General features: G+C 45.6%; 1 long non-coding RNA gene and 1 pseudogene across 1 annotated transcript; one reads left to right on the top strand and one right to left on the bottom strand.

The window, feature by feature from the left end:
• Positions 1-315: 315 nt before the first annotated feature.
• Positions 316-12865, top strand: LOC135321314 (uncharacterized). Its single transcript, XR_010380998.1, has 3 exons — positions 316-438; positions 1353-1409; positions 9646-12865. It is a non-coding gene; the product is annotated as an uncharacterized LOC135321314 (long non-coding RNA).
• A 195-nt stretch (positions 12866-13060) lies between these two features.
• Positions 13061-13769, bottom strand: LOC116153382 (nucleolar protein 56-like; annotated as a pseudogene).
• Between the last annotated feature and the right edge of the window lie 3602 nt (positions 13770-17371).

The following is a 17371-nucleotide window of genomic DNA, read 5'->3' as shown; positions in this document are numbered from 1 at the left end:
ACTCACCACCCTTCTCTCCTCTGCACCTTCCGGCCCTGCCTGCCCCAGCAGCCTGGGCACCTGGGGAATCTACGCACACTGGCCTCACGCCGTTTAAGCTTCAAGCATCCCCCTCTCAAGCTTTCTCCTCTCCTCTTCACCCTCTTTCCTTTGCCACCTTGGTTTCTGTGCCCAGGCCATCTCATGATCTCATTTGCCACAGATGCAGCCCTGCTGCCCAGCAACCTCCCAGCATCATTTGTTTGATTGATTTGGAGTTTGTCAACAGTTGGGGTTTTCTCTCTCTGTGAGGAAGAAGAAAGAAACCTCAACACTGCAATTTCCTTCTTATCTCATAGCGATTGCGACAGATTCTGAGTCTCCAGGGCAGAGACGGTGTCTTTACATGCCCTGGTGAGTCTTGCCTTCACAATGGTGAAGAAGTAAGGAGGTGAAAAGGTAAGACAAGAGGGAACGGCATTTGTGTTTAGGGCCGCGCCTGGGTTCATCGGCCAAGGGAGGACCTCAGAGGTGTTTCTCTTCCTGCCTGTGTCTGGTATTTGCAAGCTGACCGTGCCTCAAAGGAGCTACACATTTGCAAAGGGACATGCCCAGGAAACTGAATGTCTCCCTGGGCCTCAAGCAGGAGGGAACTTATTTGTCAGGGGTGGGGGTGGAGTCGGGGTGGGGAGAAGCATATAAGAAAGGGAATAAGTGCCAGGGGTGGGTAGAGCTCAGTGGTAGAGCACTTGCTTAGTATGTTTGAAGTCCTGGGTTCAATCCCCAGTACCTCCATTAAAATAAATAAATAAATACCTAATTACTTCCCCACTCCAAAAAAAAAAAAAAAAAAAAAAAAAGAAAGAAAGAAAGAAAAAGAAAAAGAAAAAGAAAAAGAAAAAGAAAGAGAAAGAGAGGAAGTGCCAGAAGAGAGTGTGGCTGTGGGATGCTGGCTCTCTCCCTGCATGACAGCTTTTCCCTGATGTCACTAACACATTTACCTGACTCAGGAGCCAGCCAGAGGGAGCCCAGGCTGCAGTCAAACTTTCTGATGAAGCTAGTATCTTAAAGACCTTAGGCTTTATCAGAGCTCCAAAGGAAGGAGGGGTGGAGAGACACTGTCTGTGTTTATTCAATCCCCTTCCCTGACAGCTCTGCAGTCAGATAGTGGATTCTAGTCCCTGACTCCTCACTGATGACCCAAGAGGCTTTGAGGAAGTTACCTAACCTCCTAGTGCCTCCGTTTCTCTATCTGTCATAGGAACTAACCCACTGGGTTGTAGCAGAGATGGAATGAGAGAATCTATATGCACTTGGCACATGAGAAGGGCTCAAAAAATGGTAGTTGCTATGATTTTTTTTTTTCCAACTAGGTACCAAGGATGCTGAAAAGGGTGAAGCTAAAAAGAAGAGAATCCCCAAGTCTCAGGGTAAAGAAACTTACTGACACCCTCAGTAAAATCAAACCCAGATCCACTAATGTGGGCAGTGAAGGTGAAATTCTCATGGGGCTGGGGAAGGGGTGCAGATTTCCCTGCCCGTGGTGGCACCAGTGAGATTAGGGAGACGTCTCGAGGGGAAGGTTAATCTTGGGAGACAGAGAGGAGATCCAGCCACCCTTCCCATGTGGACAGTCTCCCTGCAGCCGGGGCTGACCTTGGAGGAAGTGGGTTTGATTTTATTGAGGAAGCCAACACGTTTCCTTCTGTCCAATGTGGCCTCTGTGTTGTTCACATTATTGGTTTCCAGGATGTGAAGTGTCATCCTAGGACAGTCTGGGAAAGAATGGGCTGAATACCTCTTCAGAGAGCATTAGCCAACTATTGAAGAAAGTGGGGTTCACCTCCCCTTCAGACTTAATAATCACATGCTGCTTAAGGAGCAGCAGAAATAGTTGAGGTAATTGTGAAAGCAAACCTTTTTTTTTAGCAATTGTGATATAAGGCTCACAGCGATCCTGTTAGGCTAGTAGTATTCCTATCTTACAGAACAGGAAACTGAGACTTGATGAATTTGCCTCCTGTGGCCACAAAGAAAGTAGGTGACTGACTCTGGAAGTAAATTTGGGTTTGTTTTTGTTTTTGTTTTTCTTTCTTTTTTTGTTCTCTAATGAGATAAAGTTAACGAATAACACTGTAGAAATTTAAAGTGTACAATGAGTTGTTTGATATTCATATATATCATGAAATAATTACCACAATAAGGTTAATTAAGACATCCATCACCTCATATAGTTACTCTGTGTGTGTGTGTGTGTGTGTGTGTGTGTGTTGAGAACATTTAAAATCTACTCTTGGCAAATTTCAAATGTACAATACAGTATTATGAACTATAGCCACTGTGCATTAGATCCATGAACTTGCATCTATTTGAATTCAGAGTCTGTGTTCCTACCAGTTTTCTGTCTCTTAGAGGATTTTGGATCGTATTTCAATCTAGTGAGAAAAGCATGTGTAAGATCTGCTTCCTTTCTAAACACTTCTGGACATTTACTTTCTCCTTAAAGTTCTGGGACATTTCAAGGCTCAAAGAACAAGTGTCTTGTTTCTGCCCCCTAGAGGCAGTGGTTAAAAAGTGTGCTCAAAACCTGGACAGGTCCAGACCCGCAGGAAACAAACCTAAAAAAACACCATTTAGTTCACGAAAAGTTGGTGATAATGGGTTGGGGACTTTTTGGATCAGGAGTGATAACAGTATATCGACAACAGGACCTTCAGTCAGACTGGAGTCATTTTTAATACATGCCCCCCGATAATTCTTATGCTCACAAAAATACATCTGATCGATCCATCCTAAGAGGGTTTGAAGACAGCCTCCCATCTATAGTCCACTGTTACTTTAACAGGTGGCAGATCCCAAGGAACTTGAGGCTGGGTTCCTGTCCATGGTCAATGACACCACCTCTCAGACCCTTGGCTTCCTAATTCAGAAAGTGGCCCATCTTCTAAAAGATGTGGAAGCCAGGAGAGCCAGGTTGTGCTCACAGACAGGGTGTGCTTTACTTAGTTCCCATTGGGAACATGACAGGGTGAATATTCACCAAGCTTCTTTCCTGCTTCAAGATTCCTGAGTCTCTTTCTGTCTCTGCTGGACCCCAGTCCCCTGTTGAGAGGCTGCAGGGAAACCTTGGCTGACCTGCTAAGGAGGCTGTCTCCACAAGGGCGCAGACATTTCCTCCTGCCTCCCTGCTCACAACTCTTCTGGGAGTGGTTTGTGATCTCCTTCCTCCCGAGGTTCTGAGCTTTGCATGTCCCTGTTGTTTACAATCACAGCCACGCTGCAGGATCCTTCTTTTCTCAGCCCTGTGGAGCATAAAGGCCCTGGGGAACGTAAGGTTGGTTTGGAAAGGCCAGTCCTCCAGAAACCCAGAAATAAAGCTTCTGAGATCCTGAACTCTGGAGTCAGATGGACCAGTCTTCAGATCCTAGCTCTGCTACTCCTTAGCTGTGTGATTTGGGGCAAGTTGCTTGGTCATTCTACCCTTGGTTTCCTCATCTGTGAAATGGGCATGAGAATAGTACCTATATCATTGGGTTGTGGAAAAGATGAAAGAAGATGATGCCATGACAAATGTTTGATTAATACTCAGTACATGACAGGTGTCCTGGAATGTTCCCTGACTGCCACAATTGGGGAATGGCCAGGTAGTTCACAACTGGTACCCCACACAGAGATTAGCATCCAAGAGCCTTCTTCAGGGAGCTTGCCCTCTACAGTGACCCAAAACACCTGTGTGTCCCCTCACTCTTGTTCAGAGGTGCTCTAACGAAGCCAAACCAACCTCCCTTGCCCACATTTCTCAAGATGAGTCCCTAATGGGTCCTGGGGCTCACAGTGCCATTCCAAGTCACTGGAGGGTGTGGCCATCTGGGTTCAAGGCTGCAGGAAAAGAGATGCATGGGGCCTCACAGACGCCCTTCACAGGAGCCAGTCCACCAAGTGAGACCTAGGAGGGCTGAAGGGTGGCCCTGCTCGGCACTCTGGTTGTTTGCAGTTGGAAAACGAATAACAACTGCCTTTACCCATGTAAGAAGCTACTGCTGTTGACTAAGATCATATCCCACTGAAACGCCCAGGCACTGCAGGGCAGCAGCAAATAAGCACGTGGAACTGGCCAGAAGGGGGACTAGGTCTCAAGAGCAAGTTGCTTTTTGGCTGAAGAGAAAGGTCTTAATAAGAACAAGAACTGGCTTACAAACAAACACAGCTTTCGCTGTTGTTGCTGTTTGGGGGGGGGGGGGGTAATTAGGTTTATTTATTTTATTTATTCATTTTTTAACAGAGGTATTGGGGATTGAACCCAGGACCTCACACATGCAAAGCATGAGCTCTACCATTGAGCTGCACCCTCCCCTGCAAACACAGCTTTTGAGTCTGCATCATCTCCCTCCAACCCAAGAACTGCTATGGCTCCCAGGGCCTGCGGGGCCTGCTTCGGGGTCAGCGTGAGGTAGAGGGCCCTGGGCTCAGGTCTCACAGTTCACAAGGGGCCCCATCCTCTGGCTCTGGTTGTTATCTCTAGATGATGGATTGAAAGAAAGTGACCTTCAGGGTAGAACTCTAAATGTGAGTTCCATCACTGCCTGTAGACACTTCATGTAATATACTTATATTTAAAATATGCCCTGGCATCATCTTGCAAAAGCGTAATTACCTTTATTTTTCTGTGATAAAAGTATTAATCTGTCAAACGTAAATATTTAAAATAGACCACAGTTCTCAGTAAACTTTCTGGGGGAGGGAGCATTTCTTCCCATTTTAATATACTAGGAACCTTTCAAAATGCACACAAGTGCAGGTCAGTTTTGACCTCCCAGAGGCCTGGTGACAAGAGCAAATAATTAGTGTAGCCTTGTGTCTCTCTTGCAAAAACAGTTTCTCCCTTTATCACTTTGAATTTTCTCAGGATCTCTTTGAGATAGCCTTGTAAAGGATCAGCCCTCCCTTTTCATTCAGAGTCAATTCATCTGCAAGAACAAACCCTGAAAATTCCCTTTGTTCAGACTGAAGGGCCCCTGAATATTCTCACTTGGAATGTCTGTCCCCCACCCTACATCCATTCCACCAGAGTTTGTACTACAGACAGAGCACATTTCTCTGGATTCATGACAGCTCTAAACCATGACTCCACAGGGCCCCAACTGGTTTTCTTTTGCGTCTTATGTAAGCTTCCAAAGCCTGCAGTGAAATACATCCAAGTTCTAACTTGAGTATCTGCCACCTGCCCCATCCCGCTTTGATTAAGCTGATGTACTTGGCCTCGATATCTAGGATGTTTTTGTTCACCTGGCACACACCAGAAATCAGTTTCAAGAAAAAAGTGGACAAGGCCTCCCTCTCCAACTTCCTCTCCTCAAGTTAGTAAAAATGTCAGTAATGGACCATATCCAGCCAGAGAGCTGGCAGCCAACACACAAACGCAGATAAATCGCTGCCACACCATTTTCTCACACAGAGTGCCAACATCTCACCCTTTAGGGACCAGGTTTCCTTGTGACCCGTGGCTAGCAGGAAAACCCAGCAGGCTTAGAGCTGATCCAGAGCCCCCTGAGTCTGTTTTGGGGTATGAATCGTTTGCTCAACAGATATGTACATTTTAAGATTATATTTTTAAAAATTGAGATGTGAGTCACATAACATAAAATCAGCACTTTAAAGTTTACAATTCAATGTTTTTAAATATAGTCCTGTGTTGTGCAACCATCACCACTCTCTAATTCCAAAGGATTTCCTTCATGACCAAAAGAAACCTCATGCAAAGTCATTTCCCATCACCTTCTTCCCCTACCCATTAGCAACCACTCATCTACCTTCTGTCTTTATGGATTTGCCTATTCTGGACATGTAATTTAAGTGAATTCAAACAATATGTGGCCTTCTGTGTCTGGCTTATTTCATTTAGCTTAATGTTTCCACAGTTCCCCCATTTGTAGCATGCAACAGGACCTCATTGCTTTCTATGTTGAATACTATTCCACTGTATAGCTGGATCAATTTTATTCATCCTTGCATGAGCTGACAGACATTTGGGTGTTTCCACTTTTGGGCTATTATGACTATTGCTGCTATGGACATTTGTGGACAAATTTCTGTGTAGACATATGTTTTCAATTCCCTTGGGTAGATACCTAGGAGTGGAATTGCAGCATCATATGGTGAGTCTACATTTAACTTTTTGAGGAACTGCCGAACTATTTTCCCACTCGGTGCACAGTAACCGAGCCCTGCTACACTCTGTGCCAAGAACCAACAGCACAGTGGTGGACCCAGCAGGCCTGGCCACTTGCCCTCATGGGGTATGCGGCTCAGCAGGAGAAGGAAGCGTTAAACAGATCATTAAAAAGTAGAGTTTTAAGCACACTTGTACAAATGCCAGGTAGGGGGTGTTCAGGCCACTATGAAACTGTGAGATACGGGGAGTCCTAACTTGAGGATTGAACAAGGTCATAAAGACAAGGACACAGACACTCTTGTGAAAGCAGATCCAGGGCCTGTGATTAAATTTAAAGCAACAAAAACAACAACAAAACCTCCCAATCAGCTAAAAACAAAAATGAAGAAGTTCTTGTAATTCAGTGGGTTTCTGAAAGTTCTCTCCTCTTGAGGGGCAGAGAAACTCCACACAGGGGCTCTGGGAGTCTCTGAAATGATTGATGGGAATATTTAGACATGAAAATGTGACAAGGGAACAGGTCATAACATTTGAGGAGGATAATTCTTGACGACTCCCTTCAGGTAGCTGAAGAAACTCTCACACTGCCCTCCTCCTCGAGAGGGAATCAGGGCTGTGCCTCTTTAAGGCCAAGGAGAATTTACTCCCTTCTTCACCTGCCCCTGACTTCCTGGCTCAGACCTCTGCAGCTTTCCCTCCCCTGCAGCTGTTCCCAACATTCACTCAAACAAAATCAATGCCCTATCATTTAAAGTAGCAAAGTTCAGCCCCCGACAGGAAGAACGGAGTTCTGAAAATTCAGCAATTAATTCCCAGTGATGCGAATGTTTAGTTTAGTTTGACCTCAAGAGGTTGAAGTCACGATATTTCAAGTGGCAGAATTGATAGTTTCATTCCTGTTGAGTTCATCTGAAATATTTGTCCTTTGATCAAGACACTGGACTAGGTGCTGGGGGAAGATGCACAGAAACATAGGCATCAGCATGAGTTGCTGCCCTTAAAAAAATATCCAGTGAGAGAGAAGAGCCTAATGAAAGATACACGCAGCATGTTGAGAGTCCAATGAGTCCCGTGAGTCTGATGGGCCTACGAGAGACAGAGGTGTGTGGAGGAGGAAGAGTGTTCTCCTGGGCTGGGCTGGGCACACCAGACCTCATGAAGGAGGTGGGACTGAGGGTGAACAGGCTTTACACAGGCTTCCAGAGAAGATGACATTCTAACAGGACGGATGACAGATGCAAAGGCCCAGGGGTAGGAAATTAAAAGATATATTAGGTATGACATAGAGGTTCCTGAATGATGCTTTGATTTTTTTAAAAAATGAGGACACCTTTAAGTTTCTAATTTTTGTCAATTAGTCCCAATAAGGCCTAAGATTTTTCTTTCATCGGTAACCAAGGAGAGGCCCAACTATTAGGGTGCAATGATCAAAAAGAAAACACTGTTGGCCATTCCATTCCTTTTTCCCTTGCTTCACTCCCAGTGTGGGAAACGTCCTACAAGCTTAGGGTCCCATGATGCAGACGACAGTGGACATGCAGGAAAGGCCTCTTTTGTGGCCAGTCTTGGCTGGTGCTGGATCCCTGGAGAAGCAGGTGGGGGTCTCTGGGATGGGTCAGAACATACCCTCCCCTCCGCCACACACAAACACAGGGTGGTCTCGCCTATCAGCTGTGGCATTGGGCTTTTTGTCTTCCATTCTCCGTTTTGGCACTGGTTGGTTCATTTCTACACTCCCCAGACCTTCTCCAAGGGAATCTTTGGAATTTCTCTGTTCCTTTCCTTGACAGCACTGGTTCTCAATAGGGTGGCTGCTGCCCTCCAGGAGGAGTTTTATAAAGGTGTGGGGGCTGGTTTTGGTGGTCTCAGTGCTGGAGAGGGCACTCTTGGCCTTTAGTAGGGGGAGATCAGGGATGCCAGAAGCCCTCCTGCAAAGGGCTGGGTACTTCTGCAGGAACTGTCCTGTACCCAACACGATGTTTGAGTGTTTCCCGAGACATTCTTATAGGTAAAACTATTTATAGTGCTTTGAGCCTTGAAACCTAACTCCACTTTACCCATGTTTATGGGTAAAGTCATTTTTGCATATTTTTATATGCCCCGATTCCCCACTCCTCCGCCACCCCCAGGAATGCAACTACCCTGTAAACAGAGGAAAAATTGCTCTTTGTCTTGTGTAGGATTTTACAGCATTCACCGTTTTGGAATAATCACACTGCCCACAGCAGCTCCATTTGTGTTTTTTGGGTTTCCCAAGTGATATACCTGGAGCAGTCTGCAACTGCGGTGCCCACATGCAAAGTGATGCTGTGTACAGCTGCAGGACACTTGACTTCTCTACTACAACTTTGAGCACAGCCACACCCGAGAACTTGTATTTTGAAAGACATAATATTTTATTATAAATTGGTTGCCTTTTCCCTTATATTACAGATTGCATCTGTGATATGGTATTTTCCAAAGATGCCACACCAATATATATCCTCACGCCACATGCATATGCTTCTTACAGCAAGACACTGATATTCCTCCACTGAGTTGGCACCAGGGGTCAGGGGTGGGTGGTGTTCTGTGTTCCCTTCTCTTGTATTTGGCTAGACCTTTGCAACTGCCTTGACCAACAGAATGTGGTAGAAGTAAGGCTGTGTGAATTCTGAAACCAGGTGCAATTACACACAAAATACAATTTTATGTGTCAACTTGGCTGGGCCACAGTGCCCAGATATTTGGGGTTTTGTTGTTGTTGTTGTTGTTTTGTTTTGTTTTGTTTTGTTTTGTTTTTGTTTAGTGGAGGTACTAGGGATTGAATCCAGGACATCATGCACGCTAAGCACATGCTCTACCACTGAACTATACTCACCCCTCAACACCCAGATCTTTGGTAAAACATTATCTGGATGTTTCTGTGAGGGTCTGGGGGGATGAGACTAACATTTAAGTCTGTAGACTATGAGTAAAGCAGACTGCCCTTCATGATGTGGGTGAGCCTCATCCAATCAGTTGAAGACTCAAATAGAACAAAAGACTGACTTTCCACAAGCAAGGGGGAATTCTACAGCAGATGGCTTTTGGACTTGAACTGCAGCCTTGGCTCTTCTCTGGGTCTCCAGTCTACTGGCCTACTTTGCAGATTTTGGACTTGCAGCTTCCATAATTGCATGAACCAATTCCTAAAATTTAATCTCTTTATATATATTATATATTATATATTATATATATATATAGCTGACCCTTGAACAGCACAGGGATTAAGGATGCTGATCCTCTGCATAGTTGAAAATATGCATATAGTTTATAATCTGCCCTCCATATCCAAGGTTCCTCCGTATCCATGGTTCTGCATCCAAGGATTCAACCAATCAAGTATGGCATAGTAGTGTAGTATTTACTATTGAAAAAAATCCCTGTATAAGTGGAACTGTACAGTTCAAACCCATGTTGTTCAAGAGTCAACAGTCATGTATCTCCTCTTGGTTTTTTTTTTTTCTCTCAAGTACTCTGACTAATACACCAGGTCATAAAAGGCAATACAGCCTTCACCCTGCTCTCTTTGTCTCTGGACACTTGCCTTCTGGAAGAAGCCATCGTGTTGTGAGGAAGCCCAGGCCACATGTAGAAGCCACATGTGGATGTTCCCGCAGACGGCCCCCGCAAAGCTCCGGGCTGGCAGCCAGCGTCAATCACCAGACATGTGAGTGAAGCACCTTTGAATGACTCCGACCCCCAGCCTTCCTCAACACCTGCCATCTGAAGCCTTGGACATCACGGGGCAGAGGTGAGCCATCTCACTGTGTTCGTCTGGATTCCCAACCAACAGAAATCTTCAGATAACAAATAACGAAATAATTTTGCTTCACAACTTAGTTGAACATTTCAGTCTAAATGATTCAATACTTGAAAGACCAAGATAGATAGCGTTTCTAAAGAGGGTGAAGAGTAAAATTAAGGAAGGCTTTGCTATCAAATTTGTGAAGAGCTGAGCTCGCCCTCCCTCTGTGACTTCCTGCACAGGTGCTTTAAGTGATGACGCCAAGTAGGGCCTAAACCACACCCTCCAATGTCCGGCTCAGAGAGATGCCACTTCCCTTCCCAGGAGCTACACGCCAGGCCCCCAGGGGTCTGGCCTGCCCACCTTTGAGGAAGACTGATGGCCAACTTTTGGGAAGAAGCCACTGTCCGGGAGTACCTGGCTGCTTTCCAGAACTTCTGAAATGAGGACATTTAGATGGGCCACCTCCAGATCCAGAGTCATACCCTCTGGAGGCTGAGAGGAAATTCAACCAAGCCCCAGGCTGTTCAGGAAGAGATAGAAGCTGGCCCCAGGATGCTGACACCAGGGAAGGGAAGCCCAGATTGTGAAGCAAAGGCTCCGGGCCAAAGCTTTCCTTCAGACTACAACACTCTGACTTGGGAATCTGAATTCAGGCCAAAGAAAATAATTCTGACTAGTAGCTAGTAGCCAGGGCAACTGTGCCCACGATGACGCTGACGTGTTCTCAAAGCAGATCGGCCAGGTGGGAACCTGGGAGGGTCCCAGCCACAAAGCTGGGAAAAAAGTGTTCTGTACAGTTAAAGTTCTTCACCCCCTTGCAACATGTGCAGGCAGTAAAGATGGCCAGAGGTTATGAAGGGCGTGCCACACGCCAGGCACCAGGGTAACCTCTTTACCAACATCATCTCATTGAATTCTTAAAATACCCTCTGAAGCAGGTACAGTATTAGCTCCACTGAACAGATGAAGAGACTGAGGCTTGGCCTGCGATAGAAGTCAGGTAGGTGGTATTTCAAAGCCCATCCTCTCACCCACTTTGCTGTTATCCTGCTTTCAAAGGCAGGGCGACGCTTCCTTACTTACTACTTGAGTGTGTGTTTCCCAAGTTCAAGGACATGCTCCAGCATAACCACAGTACAACCATGACAATTAGGAAATTGACACTGATTCAATAACACCGTCTAATCCACAGACCCCATTCAGATTTCACTGACTGTGCCAATTATCTTGCTTATAGGTCCAGCACCCAAACCAGGATCACAGCTGCATTCACTTGCCATATCCCTTTGGTCTCTTTCAATCTAGGACAGTTCCTCAGGCTTTCCTTATCTTTCACGACCTTGATGTTTTGGAAGAGCACAGGCCAGTCACATTATGGCATGCTCCTCAAATGGGGTTTGTCTGATGCTTCCTCATCATTTATGTATTTGGGGCAGGAATACTGCAAAGATGGTGCTGTGCTCTTTTCAGGGCATCATATTAGGAAGCTCATGACATAAGTGTGTGTCATTGCTGGTAAACACAGAGGGAGTTTTAAGCAAGGACTTGGAGTCCTATACGGAGAAGAAAGACTGCAAGAGCCTGGAATTCTGCCCCATGTAACAAACGCTTTAATACGCTTTGACCAGCGGGCCAGCCAGGCAGAAGCCAGCCCTGTTCTATAAAGGGGAACAACAGAATCGCTGGGAAGCTGTTAGGACAGAACAGGCTGTGTGGGCTGGGACTCCGGAGGGGAGAACCTGAGTGGTTGGAAGGAATTCTCCAACAAGCAATTTGGAGGGGAGTGTAGGGCCCCACAGGGGTATCCTCACACAGCTGGAAGAGCAAAGAGCTGGATACTGGTAAGAAGAAGAGTGAAGCTGATATGGGAAAGGGAAGGAAAACCGGAAGGAAGAAAAAATGGGTGGGAGGAGAATAACAGGAAAAAGCAGCAGCATCCAAAGGGCTCAAAATATTCGCTTCATACACCTTCATGGGAGTTTAAAAACTGTAGTGTTTAGTTGGCTGTGCTTCTTATTCACTGCACTTGGAGTCAGACCACCTGTGTTAATCCCAGATTGCTGGGTCAGTTACTCAGTCTTGCTGATTCTCAGTTTTCTCATCTGTAAGATGAGGAGAAAAATACCTCCCAGCATTGCCCGGAGACCACACCCCACCACATACCCCGCAATATTGACAGTGCGTCTGCTGTGTGGCACCCCTGCTCCCTGGGTGAGGAATGCTGCTGAGAGCAAAACAGAAAGGAATGCCTGCCTCCATGGACCTGACTTTCTAGGGGGGCAGCCTTCCAGAGTGTTCTCTAAACTGTGGAGCACGGTGCATAGTCGAGGAATTACTGCTCTCCAAGGTAATGGTGAGTGTGACCTGCGTACTACAGATGGGAACTAAGTCTCAGAGGCCATGGGAGCAATGGTAGCACTAAGCAGAAAAGGGGGGTCACCACCCTCTGTTCAGACTCTTATGGATGGAAGAAATGTGCCCATCTGAAAACCCGACATAGCTGGTAAGAGCAGAAAAGCTCTGGAAGGACAGTCACTAAACTTCCCGGGGAGGAGGATAATGACAAGTTTTACCCAGCCACAGCCGCTGAGCAAACTGGGCGTCTGTGTGACTTCGGGAGTCTGGAGACAGCGATCCCGCTGGGGGAAAAGTTGCCCCCTGCGTTCGGCCGTTGGCTCCCTCTTGCCTTTCTGAACTTCTCTGCTCTTTCTTAAATCCGTGTCCTCCTCACATCTCCCCAAAGCCACACAAGCGCCAGCACACACACCGTCAAACATTTCAGTCGTCATGATTTCCAGTTGGACTTCATCCCTAAGCACCTACCTCCCTTTCCATTTTCTCACCTTCCTCTTGACTTTACAGAGGGCTGATTTACATGCCAAAAAAAAAAAAAAGTTTTTAACAGAAGCATACAAAGCAACTCACTAAAAACCATTTCTTTTTGTCATGGTGAAATAGCCATAACACATTTATCTTTTTAAACATTTGTAAGTAAACAATTAAATGGCATTAAATATATTCCCAATGTTGTGTAACCATCATCACTCTCTTTATCTAAAATTCTTTTTCTCTCCCTGACTCTTGTGAATCTGCTTTTCCTGGAGTGTAGGGGATGGGCTGGGAGATTTCTCCATGGGTTACTCCCTCCGAGGGAGTTGTCCATTCCCATCTTCCTGGGGTAGGTTTTGGAACTTTTTCTTCTTCTTGGAGCTGCTGTCCTTGCTGCCAGCAGCCTCTTCAGGTCCACTGCTAAGCGGCTCCTCCTTGGAAGAGAATTTCCTCTTTTTCTTGGGGACACCCTTGTTTCCTGACTCTTCAGGGTCAGTCACTAACTGTTCCTCTTTGGGGAAGGATTTCTTCCTCTTGGGAAGATTTCACTGCCAACTGTCTGTTCAAGATCACTACTAACCAGTTCCTCCCTGGAAGAGGATTTCTTTTTCTTGGTTTTGGAGAAAGAGACGGATGCATATTCCATCCCATTCTCCTGAGGAGCCTCCTGGGGCTCTTGGTTTTTCTTTTTTATGGGTCTCTCACCTGTCCCCTCGCACTCCCCCAGAACACCACTGCGGTCTTCTGAAGATGTGAGGGCCATGGCAGAAGCTGTCTGTCTTCCTTCTTCAAGCATTTCTCCTATTTCTCCAGCTTCCTGGTCATCTCAGCAGCCATTTCCTCTGCCTGAAGCATTGCCTCCTTGATGGCATCCAGATTCTTTCGAAGAATCTCCCCAGTCTCACAGAAGAACAGCTGCTCCTCGGCTTGTTCCTGAAGCTTCTCTCTAAATACACCCGTGGGCACCTCAGAGAAGCAACCAGTTTCTGAGGCAATACTGCATTTGTCTGCCAGGTATCAGGAGATTCAGCCTTTGTTCTCGGCAGCTGCATGGCCAATGAAGGTAGAGGGGAAAGGAGTTCATATTTTGGGGTGTTTCCCCTTGTCTTTAGGGCTCCAGAAACTTGGTCCCTTTGCTGAGCCCAGGGAATCACTCAGATACCAGGACTGCCCATACTTAAAATTTTTTCATTACCTCCAACAAAAACTCTATACCTATTAACAGTGATTCTTCCTTCTGCCTTCCCCCCAGCTCCTGGTGACCTCTGTTCTATTTTCTGTCTTCATGAATTGGCCTGTTCTTGAAACGTCATATAAATGGAATCCTACAATATTTGCCTCTCTGTATCTGGCTTATTTTTTTCTGGCATAATGTTTTCCAGGCCCATCCAAGTTTTAGTGTATATCAAAAATCCCTTACTTTTTATGGCTGAATCAAACATTTTGTTTCTCTGTCCATCTGTTGATAGATGTTTGGGCGGCTTCCTCCTCTTGGCCGTTGTTAATAATGCTGCTATGAACATGGGTGTGTGAATATCGTTAGCTCCAGCCTCTGCTTTCAGCGCCTCAGGATACATACCCAGAGTGGTGCACTGTGAGCACATTCAAAAGGCTGCCTCCTTTGCAGATGATTCCATGTCCATGAGTGTACAAGCTGCCTCTCCCAACGGAGCACTGCATGTGGGCTGCACCATGTGTACAAACCATGTGGAAGCTGGTACTGTAACCTTCACTGCACCACATTTCTCTTGGCTTCAGACTCCCGGCTGGGCAACCAATGATTAATCTAGGGCAACCCTCTCAACTTCCAGATGAGGAAAGTAAGACTCAGAGAAGTGAAGTGTCCTGTGAAAAGACACTGAGTGAATAGCAGAACTGAAATTCAAACCCACAGGTCCTGACGCCAGCATAGACTCTCTCTGGTGCTGCCCCGCCTTTCACTTCCATCACTCTGCTTCCCATGGCTCCAGCTCTGCAAACTCTTTAATTATTTGGGAAATCATTATTTTTCTCCTTTTTAAACTTCTCCAACAGTTATGCAGTTTCAAATTCCAAAGGCTAAAAGTACTGCTACGTGGTACCAAACAGGGTGGACATTAACTGTCTAATGTGGGAGAGATGCCACAAATCCCACTGCTGAAGCGTCAGCTGTGTTTCTTATTTTATAATACTTTCCATTAGTTGGTTCCCCAAATAGGAGCGTTGCTTCCTGGTTTCCGTGGTGATTTTTTAAATTTTGCTCAAACATTAATAACCGGATGCGACTGAACACGAATTCAACAAACCAGAACTTCATCATGACCAGAGCTGTCAGAACTGCATCAGCCAAATACTCGCCCAGCTCTTGGCCACCACCAGCTGGGGACACAGATCCAAAGACTACTGCGCCTGGGGTTCCATTTTGATGTTAACATGAACACAGCTGCTTGGCTTTATTTGTGTTCACTGATTTTTTTTTCTGCTGATAATTAAAAAAAAATTTTAGGGCCATTTTAGGCTCACAGCCCAACTAAAAAGAAGGTACAGAGATTTCCCATATACCTCTTGCCCCCACAGATACATAGCCTCCCCCATTATCCACATCCCCCATCAGAGTACTAAAGGATTCTCCCTACACTTTAGCGATCCAGACTTCACTAGTGGGCTGGGCAGCATGGCTACAGGCAGCTCTAGGCTGAGATCAGGCCAGTTTGGCAATGCTAAGGAAGAGAAGAACTTCCCAGGGAAGGCCTCTAACTGGCTGGCATGGGTCTCATGCCCACCTCTCCAGCTGTAACCAGAGAGCTGTGATGGGCAGCTGCTGTGGTCTGAATGTGTCTCCTCAAGATTCATATGTTGGGATCCTAACCCCCAAAGAGTTTAGTATTAGGAGGTGGGCCTTTGCTCTAGTCATGAATATGGAGCCTTCACGAATGCAATTAGTGCCTTATACAAGAGATCCCACAGAGACCCCTCGCCTGCTGCCTCCACGGGAGAACACAGCAAGAAGGCATCAGATATGAACCAGGAGGAGGGCTCTCACCCAAATACGACCATGTAGGCCCCCTGATCTTGGACTTCCTGCCTCCAGAACCATGAGAAATAACTTTCTGCTGATTATAATCCACCTAGTCTGCAGTATTTCATTATAAGATCCCAAATGGACTAAAAAAGCAGCTTCACTAAAGTAAGGAGGCATGTGCTAGCTAACCCTCAGAGCAGTAGGTCCACTGCTGGAGGTCAGACTGCGATGCCCAGGCAGGTCTGGAAACTGGAGGACAGCCCAAAGCTGACAGAGAAATGCACTGTGGTCATATCACATGATGCGGTGAGGTTGTAACCAGCCATATACAGAACGTGGGGATTTTATAGGACAAACAGTCTAATTTCTTCAACAAATAAACGTGTATAGAAGAAGGCAGGAGAGGGGTGTAAGGAAAAACTGACAATGGATTAAGAGATACTTAAAAGACGTATCAACCAAATGCAATGTGTGAATCTTATTTAGATCATGATATGAAAAAGTCAATAGTAAGAAGACATTTTTTTAAGATAACACGAATTTTCAACACAGATTGGGTATTAGAGGAAATTAAGGCATTATTAATTTTGTTAGATATGATAATTCTATTATGTATATGGCTTTAATAAATCTCTTACCTGTTAGAGATTCATACTGAAGCATTTAGAGAGGAAATGATATCCAGTCTAGTATTCACTTTAAAATACTTTACTGTAGGGTTGGCAAAAGTTTTCTGTGAGAGGCCAGATAGAAAATATTTTAGGCATTGTGGGTCACACGATTTCTGTCATGACTGCCCATCCTTGCTGGTAAGATGCAAAAGCAGGTACAGACGATACACAAACGAATGGACATGGCTGTGTTCCAATAAAACTTTATTTACAAAAACAGGAGGCAAGTCGATTTGGCCCCTGGGGGTTGGAGTTGGCCAATCCCAGCTCTAGTGCAAAGAAAGGAGAGGAGCAGATAGGTGACAAATGTTGGTAATTGTTGAAGTCGGAATGAGAGGTACCCAGTAGTTCATTACTCTGTTTTCTCTACTTTTGCATTTTTTGAACATTCCTATCATAAAAAAATTCAAGTGCCCAGAAGAGATCTTTTTGGAAGGAAAGAGAACTATTTGCCTTTGACCTCTCACCTAATCTCCACTTTCTTTGCTTTTGCCTGTCTTTTTCTTGGATCTGTTTCACACACCCACTCACACACACATCTCCACTGTGATATATTTTTTTAATCAGAATGAACTTCCTAGACAGCCCCATCCTGAGAAAGGCAGCAAAATTCTGCAGCACATCCTCGTCGTGGGGTCTCAAATTCTTTCCCAGGAGACTCACAGGCCCCTTTCCTTTTAGAGCTTTTATACCCTTGTGAACATTTTTCCTAAAATGGAGATTCCAGGCCTCAGGGCTGAAGCACACCACTCTTAGCAAAGCACTGTTGTTTTCTTATTTCTCCCCAGGAAATAGGAATGTCCCGGAGAGGATTAGAAAATTAGCAGACAGCTCTGGTGAAGGGCTGGGAACATGGGCTGGAAGTTGGAATCTGCTCAGAACATCTGGGAGTTCAAAGAAAGAAATGTTAAGCTATTCATCAGGCTCCATAAATTTTCCTGAAAGCA

Source organism: Camelus dromedarius, chromosome 5, assembly GCF_036321535.1.
Source record: "Camelus dromedarius isolate mCamDro1 chromosome 5, mCamDro1.pat, whole genome shotgun sequence".
NCBI lineage: Eukaryota > Metazoa > Chordata > Mammalia > Artiodactyla > Camelidae > Camelus > Camelus dromedarius.
The sequence above is the reverse complement of the archived record's forward strand: the minus strand, read 5'-3'. Positions and strand labels throughout refer to the sequence as shown.